Source organism: Homalodisca vitripennis, chromosome 1 (assembly GCF_021130785.1).
Source record: "Homalodisca vitripennis isolate AUS2020 chromosome 1, UT_GWSS_2.1, whole genome shotgun sequence".
Taxonomy (NCBI): Eukaryota; Metazoa; Arthropoda; class Insecta; order Hemiptera; family Cicadellidae; genus Homalodisca; species Homalodisca vitripennis.
Window position 1 is genome coordinate 171152638 of NC_060207.1, and position 16477 is coordinate 171169114.

General features: G+C 32.8%; 1 protein-coding gene across 1 annotated transcript in view; it reads right to left on the reverse strand.

Moving 5' to 3' along the window:
• The window catches only part of LOC124353995 (transmembrane protease serine 9-like), a 57037-nt gene extending 41514 nt beyond the window's left edge, over nt 1-15523 (reverse strand). The window contains exon 1 of the mRNA XM_046804108.1: nt 15370-15523. The gene's annotated coding sequence lies outside the window, so the exon portion shown is untranslated. The remainder of the gene's footprint in view (nt 1-15369) is intronic.
• Between the last annotated feature and the right edge of the window lie 954 nt (nt 15524-16477).

The window sequence follows — 16477 nt, forward strand, 5'->3', positions numbered from 1 at the left end:
TGGGGAGTTTCCCGACACAATGCGAAAGGACCACAAGCCGCGCTGTCGGTGACTAAGAGCTCTTATCGAGAAGTTGGGTTACCGTGGAGAGTGATAACCACAGTGCTGACCCGAGCTACGCATGCTAAACAGCTGTGGACACCTGGGACTACTGCGCTACGGATGTACTCGCTAATGAAATGGTAAACAGTCACTATAAATACTAGTGACTACTGCCAGTACTATCTTCTCTCAAGATACTCATGAGTTGTCAATGGAGGCTACAGACCATTGAGACTGTTGATGCTCTTAACGTAGTTGTGTAATACAGCTACTAATACATGAAGGCAGATTTGAAGTTTAAATGAGGAGGTATCTTTCGGGTTGGCTTGATGACCACGTATAGTTTCTGCTCAAAATATACAGTATCATGGAATTTCTGTGTTGCGATGGCGTTTGCACAACTCAAGCAAAAGCTATCTTGAAAACAAGTAAATTTGTATTAATTACAGGAAGACTATTAAAAGAACATTAATTTATAGGTCCCTTCTTACTATAAAATTAAACATCTAGACTCAATCGACTGTAATTCAACATTAATAGGAACACAAACCGACATAACGAGAAGTGTGGACTACCATGACCCGCAAAAACTTCTGCAGTTCTGGAAGATATCTTGTTTCGCTTAAGGAAAGATTTTAGCGTCTTCGACATTTGTCATGATTTCACTGAGACACTGAGGCAGGAGATCCAGTATTTTAAAGACCTCTGCTCTCTTACAGAACCAAATCCCAAATGAAATGATCTTACCGAATTTCCACAAACTAAATGACAGTACTAGGGAAGATTCCGTACAGTAAGACATGTGTACGAGAAAATCCTACAAAAATATCGTACGTGACCAAATTCTATACACTAAGCGATCATGTACGACAAATTGTAAATTAATCAGTCGTGCACGACTAAATTCCATACGGTAAGATATTCCGAGAGAGATTTCATCCGTAGAATTAAAGTTTTGCCTGAAACTTTATTTATACATAAACAAGAAATACTCTAACAATAATACATGTCCAGTATTTGTAATTTAGCTGATAGTAATTGTTGTGTCAAATTTTCTCTGCATTATTATCTTTCTGTCTATCTGATACCAAGATATCTCAAGAAGGAAATTTATTATAAACTTAATCATAATAGATTTTCATGTATCCTCAGCGAAGCCTGTTACGCAACACGTTGTGTGGCGTACTTCTACCTTGTTTATATAATGAACTGATTGTTGAACAAATGAACAGAGAAGACATGATGGAATTCATTAGGTTAAATTAAAAATAATACCAACTCGTCTTATTAAACCAGTCTAAGTGAGTTTGTATTCCAAAATTCATATTATGGAAAAATGTTTAACTAGCAGCGTTGTAAGTTTAGGCGGTCTTTTATCTAATTAGGACCATTACAAATATTTTTCGTTTGATTGAGGGAGTCTTTTCTCATGGAATTTAAAAATATAATTTACGTCCTCATCCTTTAAATAGTGATAAGGTAACAGGAATTAATTCAAATATTTCCATTTCCTAGTACAATGGCAAACATGTTTTAATATAGCTGCTCTGTGGGAAACATAAAATTAAAACCCTGTAATAGCAGTAACAGTTCTTGAATTTAACACATCATAGACTAAGGCAATCAATTTAAACAGATTAAAGTTTTCAATGGGGTTTAATACATTGATATTAACAGGTCTATAATATCACGAAAAGGGAATTCTGGCCCACAAATTAAATTTATTTGTCTAAACTATGATTACTGTACTACATATTCAAGTAGCTCGATCCGATTAATATTCTTTTCTCCCGCCGAAACCTTCGCAACTATCTCGGGAGTTCAAGGACCAGGTCTTAAATTTAGGTGAAAGTATCAGAGGCGAAGCTGCCATTCCTAGAGCAGAATATCTGTTTTTGGTTTGAGATTTTATAATTGAAAACGAATTTAATCAATTTCTATTTCATCTAGTACTAAAATAAAAGTATATCCTCAACAAAGTATATCACCATTTTTACTCTGTTTGTAGAGACATGTTTATTAGTTACTACTGGAAACAACTTTATTGCTTTTCGTTACTCTCAATTTTCAATAGATATTTGTTTAGTCACCGTGTTTTTAGTCACCACAAATCTATAACATGGGATATGTACTCTAAAAACACATCGTCTTCTTCTTTTAGTTGATGTCGATTTAAAAACAAACAGTATTTTGAGGATTCCCTTCCATAACTGGTCTAAATTCTTTTCTTAAATAGTTCTCTAACAGTATAAAAATGGTCAAACTTATTAAAGAAATAAAGCAGGAATGTTATTAAAAACATCACATTATCACAGTAGTTTGTACTAGCTTAGAGTTAAAATTTTATTAAGGCAAGAAAATCGCAGAGAAAAAACTAAAAACGAACTGTGATAATATGTAAATGTATGAATAATAAAGAGTTTATTTGACTATAACGATATTTTTATATTAACCATGAGCCGAAATGAGTGTTTACAAAAAATCCGAGTTAAAGAAGAAAAATAGTAAAATAGTATTGAAGATTTTGGTATTTTATCCATGAAAACTGAGCTCAACCATAAAAAGTGAAAAAAAGAAAATGAAAAAAAGAATGAAAATGAGAATGATGTTGAAAGAAATGTTCAAAAAGTAATGGGCGAAGCGTCCGATAATCTTGTTGACACGACATTGTTAATAACAAAACAAAACACAAAGATCCCCATTCATTGCAGTCCATTCGCAGCTTATAAATCTCAAAGGTAAGAGATAAAATCAGAGTATGTGACCACAGATCCAGTGACCTTAGCGGTATTCCCGGCGCGGCCGCAATTTGTCGCAATGATCCCCATTATTATATATCACACAGCGCCGCCGATCCGTGCCGCGGCCCAACTGCTGGACTCCTCTCGTGAGTCATCGTCTCGGACGTCACTGCAACATCCAATATGACGTCAAGGCCGTAAGTCACACGTGGCAGTGAAAATCGATTCTATTTTTAGAAGAAAAAAAACATCACTGCAAAATTCATATAACTCTGTTGAGGTTACTGTTGTCTTTTATGGTACTTTATGATGGTTATATCAGTAAAAAACAATAAAGTGCGGCTGTTAATGTTTCTTCCAGATTATGCTAGATTCTTCGCTGGTTATTACTCACTATTTTTGCATTAATTTATCCTAAATATTTCAATAGTGGGTCTAGTGTCACACCATTTCAATAGGCAGAGTTGGTTGACATCATGTTTTCTTCATTTTCCATGAACGTTCGTGGTTTAATGAGCCACTAAAACCAGTCATTGCTGAAATTTATGGTAATTTTATGGTTGTTATGGTGGTGAGATATTCAGGTGAGGTTGTTCTCTACAGTTTATATTAGTTTCTTAGTATTTACGGCTGTTTTCTTAATGCAAGAGGAAATAAAATAACTCTGTAACAACATTGGGTCTCATATCATTATAATTTAAAAGTATAGTTCACCTCCCAGAATAGGTTTAGCAGAAGTTTTGACAAATGACTGCACAGTTTTCCAGGCTGATATTCACTCTGAGCTAATATGAGCTGTCGAAAAGTTACGCCAATCAACTCATAATAAATCTAAGCAGCTCATATGGCCCAAAACGCAACAGAATTCACTTCAAATCGGGCATTTAAATGCTATAATATCTCATTCTCGCTAGTTAGTCGTAATTTAGTATGTCTTATTGAGGTTTCTTATCACTGACCATGCCCGTTTTTACCACAATGAACACGTTGATAACATGACAAGAATACTTTAGACAAGTTTACAATAAACTGAATCAGTATTGTTATACATATAATTAAATGTTCCTTCAGAGACGAGCATATCTTTTGCAGAGGTTTCTCTGGATATATATATATATATATATATATATATATATATATATATATATATATATATATATATGGTAAGAAATGTATTAAACACATCGAAAGTGGGTTCACGAACTGGCTAGTGAGATCGAGTACGGCATTAAAAAAATATTATTTTTCTCTGCACATTTAGGAATCTTCTCTAAAGGTCCTAACAGTAGACTTTTGCATCAACCTGAGTAAATTTCCAAACACTGAAACTAGCTGTAACCCACGGCTTTGCAGGCAATTTTCATCATAATACTTATTAAGAGCTTTTACGATGTAATGTAATGGATTCCTATGATATATATGTATACTATATATCTATATATAAACATAATATACATATATATCATAGGAGTTTTTAAATGTAAGTAGGCATATAATATCGGAGATTAACCTGAATTATATTATGTTTTCGTTTTGTAATCTATTTTTGGTCTAAGATATTTCCAGTACAATATTTGAATTTGCCTTGGTGTCCCGATGAGGATATATACAACATATATACATAGAACTGAGAAGTCTAGTACGCCTAGGGGGAAATTCTACCTACTTCCGATATTAGGAGGAAATCCTTATTAAGTTTACGCATCTTAATCGTTTATACATTTTTGTACCATAGAAGTCTTGTTGTTACCGGACTTTAGTATGAGAAAGAATGAATCAGTGTTGCATGTCAGTGTTTCATTTCTCTGTTTTCTCTTAAGCCACTGTTAAAATGCTATATCACAATGTAAAGGAAGCCCACCAGTTTGGAGTACTCTTGTGAAAACATTCTCAGCTTCCTTCATTAAGTTTGGTTTTATAGCAGAGTTTACATAAAATGTACAATGCATTAGATTTCTTAAATCGTCATTGGCAAAATCTGGAGTAAAAGTTAGATATTAACATTGTATTTGCTATCTCCATTACAGTACTCCTCAAACACTATTTTTTATCTTTATCTTTACAAGAAATATCGTGTCTCTATGTTCTTTTACACTAATCTCTGAAACTATTGAATAGATTTCAATGAAGTTTTATAGATATGTATTGTTTGGTCCAACTTAAAAGATAAGGTAGCTTTTATCTAGATTACTAAACGTAATTTTTTATTGCGAATGTAAGGTTGTTTATAGATAAAGAGTTGGATTCACTCCTAGAGCGTGGTACATGTAATCAACTGTTCTGTGTAAACGTAGTTTTATGACAGTACCATGTTTAATTAATTTAACCACAAGTTTCAATCTGTTTACATTAAGTCTTGCAAGCATAAAGTAAGCTTCATAGTAATTTCTTATATTAACGTTTTCTGCAACTGTTGTTTAGCATAGAGTAATAAAATATCCAGATAAGAAAATTAAAAATTTTTATAAAAGATATACTTTTAACTGTACATTTGATCAAATGTTATGTATGCTTGGTTATTACTGTAATGTTGATAAAAAAGGCAAAATTGCTATCTAACTTTTACTGTATATTTAAAGTGTTATAAAACCCATCTTAGTTGTCTTATGACATACGTAGGATTCTTTGTCCTGTGTATGAAACCAACTATGGAACGAGAAATACTAGACGACATTACAACGGCCATAAGTATAAACTTTTTTTAAGATTTTCTTGATCGTGGCACAAAGCAAACTCAACATTGGTGACGGAAATATACTTTAAAAATGAAACACTTGAGAATACCCCATGGCCTAAATAAAGGAGTATAATAGCTCATAGGTTAACGGTTACTATGTCGCGGCATTGCAGCCAGCTCTTAAACACTGGATATATTTTGTTTTACTAAAATCATATTATTGATGTTACTTTCTTTAACTTGAAGTATGTACTTTAACTATGTGGTAGGAATAATAAAACATTACTATTGTGTTTAAAGCTACTCGCGTTTATGAATGGTTTGGTAAACCAGTATTGATCCTTTCGCTTCAAATTTCATTAAAACATTTAACGACATTTACAGAGAAAAATTGTTGTTTGCTTTTAAATTTTTAATATTTCCAAATTATGTAAAGTAGAAAATAATATTTAGCGAGAAACTTGGAACTTAAATCTGGAAATATTACAATATTATTTATGACAAATAAATGTTATAATTTTTGAGCGGTTAAAATTTTAAAATGGAAGTAAAAAAAAAGCTATTATTATATTAAATCATACCTCATTCACTCTCATGCACTTATTAATATTTAATATAAATACTGTTTATATTAATAACAAAAACCTCTGTACGTCAGGTTCCAACTGTTTAACAAAGTTTAGCAGTTAGCCGCTAAACATTTCCGTCTGTATCTTTAACCTTGCGGATTCTGGAGACAAACAGGATTGTAACTAAAATGGAACCTATGAGCCAAGCGAGCAGAATTCCCCGCAGCCCCAGCAGTGACAATGTCCTGTGACCTTCCCCGGCTCCGGTGACCTTACTCTATGGAAGTGAAGGATGCAGACCACTTAGTCACTTCCACCTGACTAGAACAACAACACTGCCAGAGTAGACTAGGTGAGTAATCACGTCACTTAGGAGTCACCGAGTTCTGTAAAACTGGGTGCGGCGCTTACCGAAAATAGAAAACAAAGGGGATGTAATTTATTAAGGTATATTTACTATGTAAATTTACTAAGGTGCAATTAATTATAACTTACTACCTGATTTGGATCTCTTTATTTCCTATTTGCATCCACAACTGGTAAATATGGTAAGTATGATATAAAAAACTGCGCAAGGCAACGCTATGTAGCAAATAAATTATCGCCATAAACTTTGACAGTTTTATGCTTCCTAAAAATATGACGATGGAAAACTTCTAAAGTCAGTGAAGGCGTGGAGCAAACAACAAAGCAGTGTTTTTAGTACGGTGGAGAGTTCAATAATTTTTTAAGGAGAATTCGCCCAAACCTCGCTTGATATCAATCAGTAGAATGTGTGTGCATATCCTGTGTAGATGGCAGTATTATTACATGACTGTGTTAGAATTCCTTCTGCAAGTATACAGGGTGTTCTAACTGTGTCGACTTCACTTCGACCTTTTTCTTAGTTTTAGGATAAATTTGTGGCTCTTTCTTTCGTGTTTGAGTAGAATGTTTCTTTTATCGAAATGCCGTCAAATTTTATAGTTTTGGTATGCTTTTCATAAAAAAAGTATTACTTTACTGAGTAAATACCACTGGTGTTGACAGAAACCACGCGGAAATGCTTTATTTTCGCCTTCCCTCAATTCTGTATTTCGCCTTCTAGTAGCTCACGTACATCTAGCTAACGAAACATCAGAATGCCATTATATCTCGAATCTTCCAGTTACTCCTCTTACGCTACGAATGCCGTGAATAACATTTTCTAGCAATGATTCGAATTGTGATCTTGGTTGTTGCGGAAGGCATTACGATGCATGTGTGTTACTTTTTATATACGATATGGAGTAACCCTCTTGGTTACTAAGGACAGAGCCTTTTTATAATCGTACCCCCTCGTCTGAGCAAGAAATCGTCTAACCCTATTTATTTTAGGGTCAGAAGGTTAAAGAGCAATCCGTCCCTCTGTGCAATATATTTTGATAAAAAGTTCTTACTGACTTGAAACTTGATATATAGGTTTCTCTTAGTCCAATAAAGAACTGTTCTACTTTTGGAATCACAAAGTCAAGTGCAGCTTAACCGCCTGTACGATAGGGAGGCTCTAAACTTTAAATTTGGTATTTATTTTCTTCTAGGCTCAAGGAATAACTGTATTAATTTTGGCCAGAGCTCTTTAGTTATGCTTTACTGGGTCCATAAACACTTCGTTGTATTCGTTTATTACTCCAGCGATAAAACAAAGCAACGTTGTATTCGTCATTGACGTTTTATATAATATGTATGATTTGCTGATTGTTGAGGTAGTAGCCAAGGAGCATGGACGTTACCAGGCTTATGTAATTAATTACGCAGTATTTCAGCTTCTATGCCATGTATTACGATCCAAAACGTCTAATTATTGATTCTTTCTAACCCACCATATCTCGACTCTTTAGAGGAACGAGTGGGATTTTTAGATAGCTTCATAGTATATCTTTTAATTCTAACCTATTTCCATCTCGGTTAAAAATATTTGGACCATTTTCTAAGGCTAAAAGTAGACAAGGAAACATCTTAACATACAATCACTGAATGACTATCTTCGAGAGGTTTGCCAACGAGGTTGCGTAAAATAAAACTGAGGTCGTTTGAAAAACACGTCACCTGGACAGACGACAACTTTGGAATCTGAAGTCCCTGACTCACATTTGCAACTTAGCATACGTACGACGTGCAGATAAATCTCTTCCACATGGCTGGTGGTGAGACACTGCGGCAGGTCTGGCGCAGAGCCAGTACTAGGTAGAGCCGGGACTCACTGCATGCCAGGTGAGCGATCTTGACACAATGTTAATTTTTACCTTCAGTTTAGGGCCCTTTTTAGAGTTATGCATCAGTTTCTGGTTGGGTAAATTTTTTATTTCGAAGTCATGGCCCTTCCAGATAACTTCAGAACATAACCAAAGAGAAGACAGAAACATAAGAAACTTCAGGAGGAGTTAGAGGTATTTTTCCGTTCCTACTTTTAGCTTGCAAGTATCTTCTTCGTGTATAATGTAATATACCTACTTTTTATTACTCGATTGAGCTTAAATTTTGCATATAAACTCAAATTCCGTGATATTTGTTTTATATATATTAATAAATGTCTTTAAAAGGAAATTAAATTTTGTAATTAAAATTCACGTCATGTCCTCCAACCATCCTTCACATACATACTCTAAACCAGTTTGCCTTTGGCCTTGATAATAAGATGCACCTAAATTCTGCAATAATGCCAACCACTCTTCATTAAACGATAAAAACGTTTTCGTGTCCTTAGAAAAAGTAAATTTAAGAGCTTTAAACGAACATTTGCTTAAAAATTCCAACCAACACTGATTACACCTTAAAGAACAGATTTCTTAATTAATTCAGAGCTGGCATTTCTTTCTTGGCTTTAAATTCTTTGAGAGCTTGAGAGAATTTTAAAGCGAAAGATGAACGGATATGTCACGAAAATATAAAACTTTGACTAGAGAATCTGGGATGTAAACTGTATTGTATATCAGCAAAACGTTTTTGGTATGATTAATTAAATACTTATTAAGGATTTTACTAAAATAAAATGTACTGTATCGTATATATACATGTGTGGGTAGTTGGAAATGGCAACCCAAGGTCTGCAGGAAGGATATAAGGCAGATAGCGAACAAGCCTTGTAACAAATGCAGACCGAGCAATAATATTTGTAATCTTAATATGATGAAATAATTGGTTTAGACTTGAGATCAAGAGTTTTGAGAGAATTCGGCGCACAAACAGTAGCGTTTGAATTAAGGTTTTGAGTTTGAAGCGCCTGAACCTATAATTTCATATTTCACGGTTGGGTTGCCGAGGTCAACTTGAACTCATTATCATAATTACTTTCCCTAATATATTAAGAGAAACTGTCATTTTTGGATTCACCTCTGTATCGTGTTCCAGTTTCAATCAAGAACATGCTTTAGTAGTAAACATATGAAATACCTGTACATATTAACAATTAGGAAATTAATATCGCCCGATTATCATACTAACGTATGAGTTTAATTTAAATTAAGTCAAAAGATTTCTATCATACTTTATAATGAAAATGAGATATAAATAAGTACTTATTCTTATTATCTAAATTACTCTATTTAGATACATTTACATACATTTTCATTAGATATATATACAAACTTTAATTTAGCGAGCTTCAAACCTATTTGACACAAGGGCTCACCAGACGCTGAAACTTTAAGTTCTGTTTCAGAAGTTGTATCTTTGTCTTGAAAATAGATGGACATAAATAATGGAAATGTATCACTCCTTAATCAATATTTATGTTTATAAAACTAAAATTATGAAAGTTTTCATTTTAGTATAAATGTAAAATTATTTTCATAATTCAATTTCCCCCCTCCCCTTGAATAAACCACTAGTCACATGTGTACATGCTCATTAGACCCAAGAAGATTCAATGTTATTGATTAAAAAATATATTACATCTGCTAAAATTTTGAATTAAGGCTTAAATTTTGCTTAATCCAAAATTCTGTTATGTTATTCTGGGTGAGTGATTGTGAGTTCTAGATTAGGGGTCTCTTTTTCGTTCAAGGGCATAAATGCAAGATTGCATTAGATAAACGGATCATGTATTTTATTGGTAACAAATGTATTCTAACTGCCAAGAATAAAGGTTCTACAGAAACTAAACTAATGCAATAAGTTGACTGTTATATATTGATCCATACGCTGAAATCAATCCACTTGGAAAGTGCTCTGTTCCCTTTACGCCGTCACTCAAAGATATTCAACAAAAAATATAGAAAAATATGTAATGTTTTGTAGCTCTGTTTATAGTAATGAAAATAATATTAAACCGTTCTCGGGACTTAATCGTCATCCTATATAATATAGAAGTATTTGTTTTTAACAAGCCCTATCTAAATAGTTGAGTAAGCCTGTCTGGCATGAATGTCTCATTCATGTTACTAAAATCTATCGCCATTTCACTATTGACGTAAATTTATTTTTACTGATCAAACACGGGCCGGGTGATATTCTAGAGCTTGATTATGCTGGAATTTAGATAGAGGCTCGTGAAGCCTGTAATCGATTTTAATACAAATATGAACTTCAGAATATATTAAGATATCATTTAATTTATATAAATACGTATAGGATAATGAAAGCAGCATATATAATTGATCCATAATTCAAATTATATGAGCCATTCAGTTGGAGTGACTCCGAATGTGAACCTAATTATAACACACCTTTCCACTATTCAAGTCACCTCTATCAATCATGAGATGAAACAATCTTAGTTCTCATCTAACCTGGTAGGTGTTGAATGTTTAAAGTAAACGAACATTGACACGTTGATAATCTCTCCACCGCTTTAATTTAAATTCCAGATTAATTTCCAGGAACCCTCGTCCGCCCAATAAGCATTCCTCTGAAAAAAAAAATACTTGTTTTCCACTGGATCCGGACACGTACCCGGAACTTTTTGGATCTGAAGGCGATGCTGCGTGGGATAACCAACAGATTGGATGTTCACCAGAGAATAAAATGCTTATTTTAGAATGGGATAGCCACACAAACTTCAAGATATAATCACACATAGTTTGAAGACAAGCATTCAAACTATTTATATATTTAATATTATTTATTGCATTTAAACTTTCAATATATTAAAATAATTCAATTATGAAAATGTACATTCGTAAAAAGTGCTGAATGTATTAAAAATTAGAACGAGTAAAAATAACTAAACATATTATCATTGTGATAGTTTTTTTTCAAAATTTAGTACTGAATTATTTATTTAAGCTCTAATAGCCAATATTCACAATACATTTTGGTTGCTCAAACTGGTGATATCAGGTATTTATTTTACATAAAAATCTATATTAGTACTCTTTTGAAATTTGAAATCTTGTTTTTTCTACTTCTTGGAAACTAAATTTGGCAATTAATACATGATTTTAAAGTATGAATTCCATCGTAATCATAGGTATTCAACAAATTACGTTAATCAAAACATTTATGGATAAAAAAACAGCTGTCCTAAGTGCCAGCTTGTCTTTAGGTTTTATTTTGTTTTTGTTGCTCCTTACCTACCATTATTTTCACAAATGAAAGAATTACCTGTATATGGTACGACCTTACCGTTTTTTGCATCCACATGCATCATTCATCAGAACAAACAATGCAACACCACAAAATATTTTATTTTTATATTTTAAAATTACCGACAACTTTATCCATTCAATATTGTTCTAAACATTTTGAAAAGTTGTTCCGTTACTCGAATACCTAAGAAAACATAAAGCAAACATTTAATGCTAGAGATTCTGTATATTCCTTTTGAATGCACGTTTGAAGGCTTTATTTTAGTATTCGACTTTAAGGTAAGAAGCGCAGGAAAAGGATATCTTACCTACAGGTGTAACTGAAGCTTGACGGAATTATAAAAGAATTATAACTAATCAGACTAAATGCTACTAGAATCATAACAATTGATTTGAATGAGAGCAATACGAAGAACTAGGTCCAATAGTTCCTTACTTTATGAGCAATTCGTCCTTGTGTTCAAGTACAATCTGTGGGACGCGCTCATTGTCTACACAAGTATTCTTACAAGTACATTATAAATCAATTACTATAAATCAAAAGCATTGAAAGTAATGTAATAGTTTTATTATATACGTTTTAAAGCATTATAAACGGTTTCTTAATGTTATATTTTTCATACGAGATTCTAATGGATTCGGGTAAGACAAGGGAACAATATGAGTTGGCTACGATATAGTTGACTCATTCACTGCTTTGGCAAGTACGCAAAAGTATTAAAGAGGTTACTTTCCATTTACCTGCATAAAAGTTAAAAATTCAAAACCAGGGTTGCAAAAATTAAAAAGTAAATAATATAAATAAAATATTTGAGATAGGGAATAAAATGAAAAAGACTATTTTTAAAATTATGATATCTCATTTTTGAAATCTTACCAAACATCAAGAAGACATTTTTCATCACCGTCTGCCACAGAAGAATTGATACCAACACTCTTTTTACAGGCCTTTACCTTAAAACTTTTGAAAATAAAATATTCCAACATAAAGGTGTTTGTTATTCAAATGTACCTTCGTTCACTGTTCTCAATTTAACGGCTATTGCCGCGAAAATACATAAGAGGTTTCTAAGTAATTTTAAAATCAAAGAACGAAATAAATATTTCTGTCAACAAACCCTTTCTTATTTTTAACACATTTATAAACAAGGAACTACTATTATATTTTTGCAACTAACTGATAAAACCTTTTCTGAGCAAACTTTGGCGCGTAAACTGTTAAACTTACAGGAAAAACTTAAAGGTTACAGGCAAAATTGAAATATTTAATGTTTTAAAGAAATAATTAACCAGAAATTGACTGATATCATTCTAGAATAAATGCGTAAGGAAAAATTTTTCCTTTTTGGGGCTTCTTTTGAAAAATAAGAGTAAAATACCAAACATTTAACCATTAATAAATATAACGTACCATAAAAATTGTGTGTTTCTGCAAAATATAGGATGGTAGTGACGTCAGGATCCTGAAGTATTCGATCTAGTACATTACCTATTCTATAGAGGTTTCAAGAGTTACTTGGGTTGTTTGCAAAAGTAATTAAAAATACAAAAAATCGAGAAAAAGTACAGTAGTTTCACAACTGTTTTCAAAGTACATAATTGTTGCTTAAATTTGCAAATAAAAGTCACAAAGCATTAAATTGATATGACGAATACTTTATAAATCACCTTATCTTAGCAAGATAATAATGTTAGTATTTTTACATACGGCACACGTGGGTAATAAATATGCATTTTTATTAGTATAACCGCATAAAACTTATGAAATGAAATACAAATACAAGATTTGCTCCCATCACTGCTAACATGTATCTTTTGATCCTGTAACAAACTGTATTAACAATCCAACTAGAAAGTAATCTAGTTTTGAAAACTGTGCCCTCACCAGCGGAAACTTTAACGATCGGGTGTACGGATGATGAGTATATGACCGCTTGAAGTCGAGATAAATAAAACAAATTTAACTTACAAAACGCGGAACTATTTGAATGTCTAAACTTCAAGTGCACACTGTATTACATTAAAATACATATGTATTATTTTCAATATTCAAATATTGTAGGGTTAAAATATTTAAAAAAATGTTTACTAATCAAAATATCGAGAAAAAGTAAGATTTTATGAGTATTACCTACTTTTCAATTGAGTTATCTTCCACATGTCTACGATTAAAATAAGGGAGTAAAATTGTTTGAAGTTTAACATCGCTCCTATGCAGCAAAAATCAAAATGGCCTTCAGTATATCCGCTCTTGATGCCCTTAATTGTGGCCTGTTGAGACAATAAAATACCAATACATCTACATGGTATTATATTTTTATATTTTGTAGTCTTGATGTCTCTGATGTCGAACGTTACATAAAAAATCGTAAAGAATTCGTTTTCCGCTTCTTTGTCTCTAACTTTTTTTTGGATCTCTTCAGACGAACATGACTCCAGATTGCAGGATTAAGCCTGTGAAAACTTCAGATTGCAGACGCTGCACTAAAAGGAAGGCGAACTGGAGCTTAATTAAGCATTCACAGTGTAATTTTGTCAAAGGACATTACGTGTTAGAAGTAAATTAATTCAAACACAAAGAACGTTGTGGTAAAACATATTTAAGAGTTATTCCAGGAGTGTATAAAATATAAACACTCATTCAGTTATACACATTGCACAGAAGATGAATTATTTATTATTGTAAAAGGTACTCTAGGTATCAAAGTGTTCCTTTATTGAAAATATCAAAGGTTTTTCGTTGGAAAAACAATTTAAAATAGTTTTGATTCTACTCACTAGAAAACCTTGATATACTCCGGCCATAAACCGGACGCGGTTAACCTTTCGTACTAGTGATAAGAAACCATACTATCAGTGGAAGCCACAGAAGGTCTTTTAGTGATAAGAACGAATTAATTGTATGTTGAGTGCTGTGTTAAAACTAAATGGTACATTTTAGGATAATTTTGATAACTCATTCACTCGATGTATATCAATGAATCAAAAACTAATTATAAACTGTAAAATCGTCAAATCTAATCATAGTGAGAGTGCTAATCAACTTCTGACATAATGTTGAATGATGGATACGTGAAGTAATTTAGTCGACTCATGCCTGTGAGTTCAGGGTCTACCTCTATAGACATTATTCCTGGTATCCCCGGAGGCTATTAGTGTAAACAAACAACGTTACAGAATAACGCGCTTTGCGGAGAGTTGGGAGACATCCACTCAGTACTTCAGTTCTCAAGCTTATACAACGTGTGACATGAGTATCATCAAGTTTTCGTTTTAACGTCTGTTCGACTGAAGGTCCACTGCGTTGCCAAAATATTCCAAGAATTTATTTGTGAAAGAAATGTTTCGACAAGGTGTAAATCGGAAAATTTTGACGTTAGTCACTCAGTATTTGTTATTTTGTTGTTGTGTGTTTGACGTTATCAACTCAATTGTGTCCATGGATAAACCAAACCGATTTGGTAAAACTTTCATTCACTTGTATTTGATTTCATTCAGATTATTTGTAAAAAAAAAACATAGTTAATTGTCTTCAGGCAGATTATCTGTTCAAATTACCATTTGCAACAAAGTTAGATTGGATTGACCTTAATATAAAAATGTTCAAAGAGCAAAAGATCCGCTAATTTGAATGACTAATGTTGCAATTGGTATTTTAGCAATAACATCTCAGTGGATTGTGTCCTGTAAAATGTATTTGATAGTCAGACCTATCAATTAGCTGAAAACTACAACTAAACATAACATTCTGGTAAAGCTAATCGTGTGTATCTGTAGATAACTAAACGACTAACCTCAATGTTGAAAAGCACCGTTTCCAACGAGGACAAGAGAGGTGGCCCAGAGGAGAGCAGAAGAAGAAGATTGCTACTGGCAGCGGTTGCCACTAACAGCTGATAATGACCTTGCCCCCCACCACTCCACCTTTACCTCAATCAGCTGGCACTGGACACGACACTGGTTTGTACGGACCGCGCGTTCGTTATCAAGTAAGTCTTGTTTTGGGCCGGGAAAGTCAGACAGCTCCGGGAAACAATCTAATATACAATTGGAATAGTCGTTGTTTCTAACGTTTTCAGAAAATTTAATTCATACTGTGGTCGACGTTCCAGGAATTGCACCTCAAGTGTTATTGTAGGATATATTTAAACCTCCTACTAGTGGCCGTAGGAGGATTTATCAACAGAAGGAATTTATTTGCCTAATTAAAATTAATAAATAATTTAAATAACCAATCATTTGCTGTGTATGAATCACGGATGATTCAACGGCAAGCACACGCATATGAGCGTTTTCGTAGTCGAAAGGATATGAAACTTAACAAATAGCACGACTCCTACGGTGGATATGATATGATATATATATATATATATATATATATATATATATATATATAAATCCTTTTATCACGATAACATAGCTCTGAACCAACCACAGATAGTAATATGCCAAAAGTGTATTCCTTGGGAAATTTAACATATAAAAAAAAACGTTTTCAATCAATAACATTAACATCAAAATTTTAAGTAGAAATTAACATTCAATTCTGTAACAATACTTAAAATTTTCCATAAAAATATATTGCTGCATATACATTATGTGCTTTACTTTATATACAGGGTGTAAAAAAAGGCTAGCCTAGATGTGCATTTTTAGATTTTATGTGTGATTTTAAGCTAAAAATGAATAATATCTTTTCACCAATTTCCACTTCGTTTAGCCGCTAGCCACCATTTTGTATTGTTTTATTACAAATTATCTCTAATACTAGTAAAACTTAAGAAACCAAATTTGGCATATTAGGTTTGAATACGTAAAAGGAAAAAAAATCGTGTTATTTTCTTTAACACTAACAAAATGGCATCTGGTGAAAATTTTAAGTGAAATAAAAAAAACCAGTAT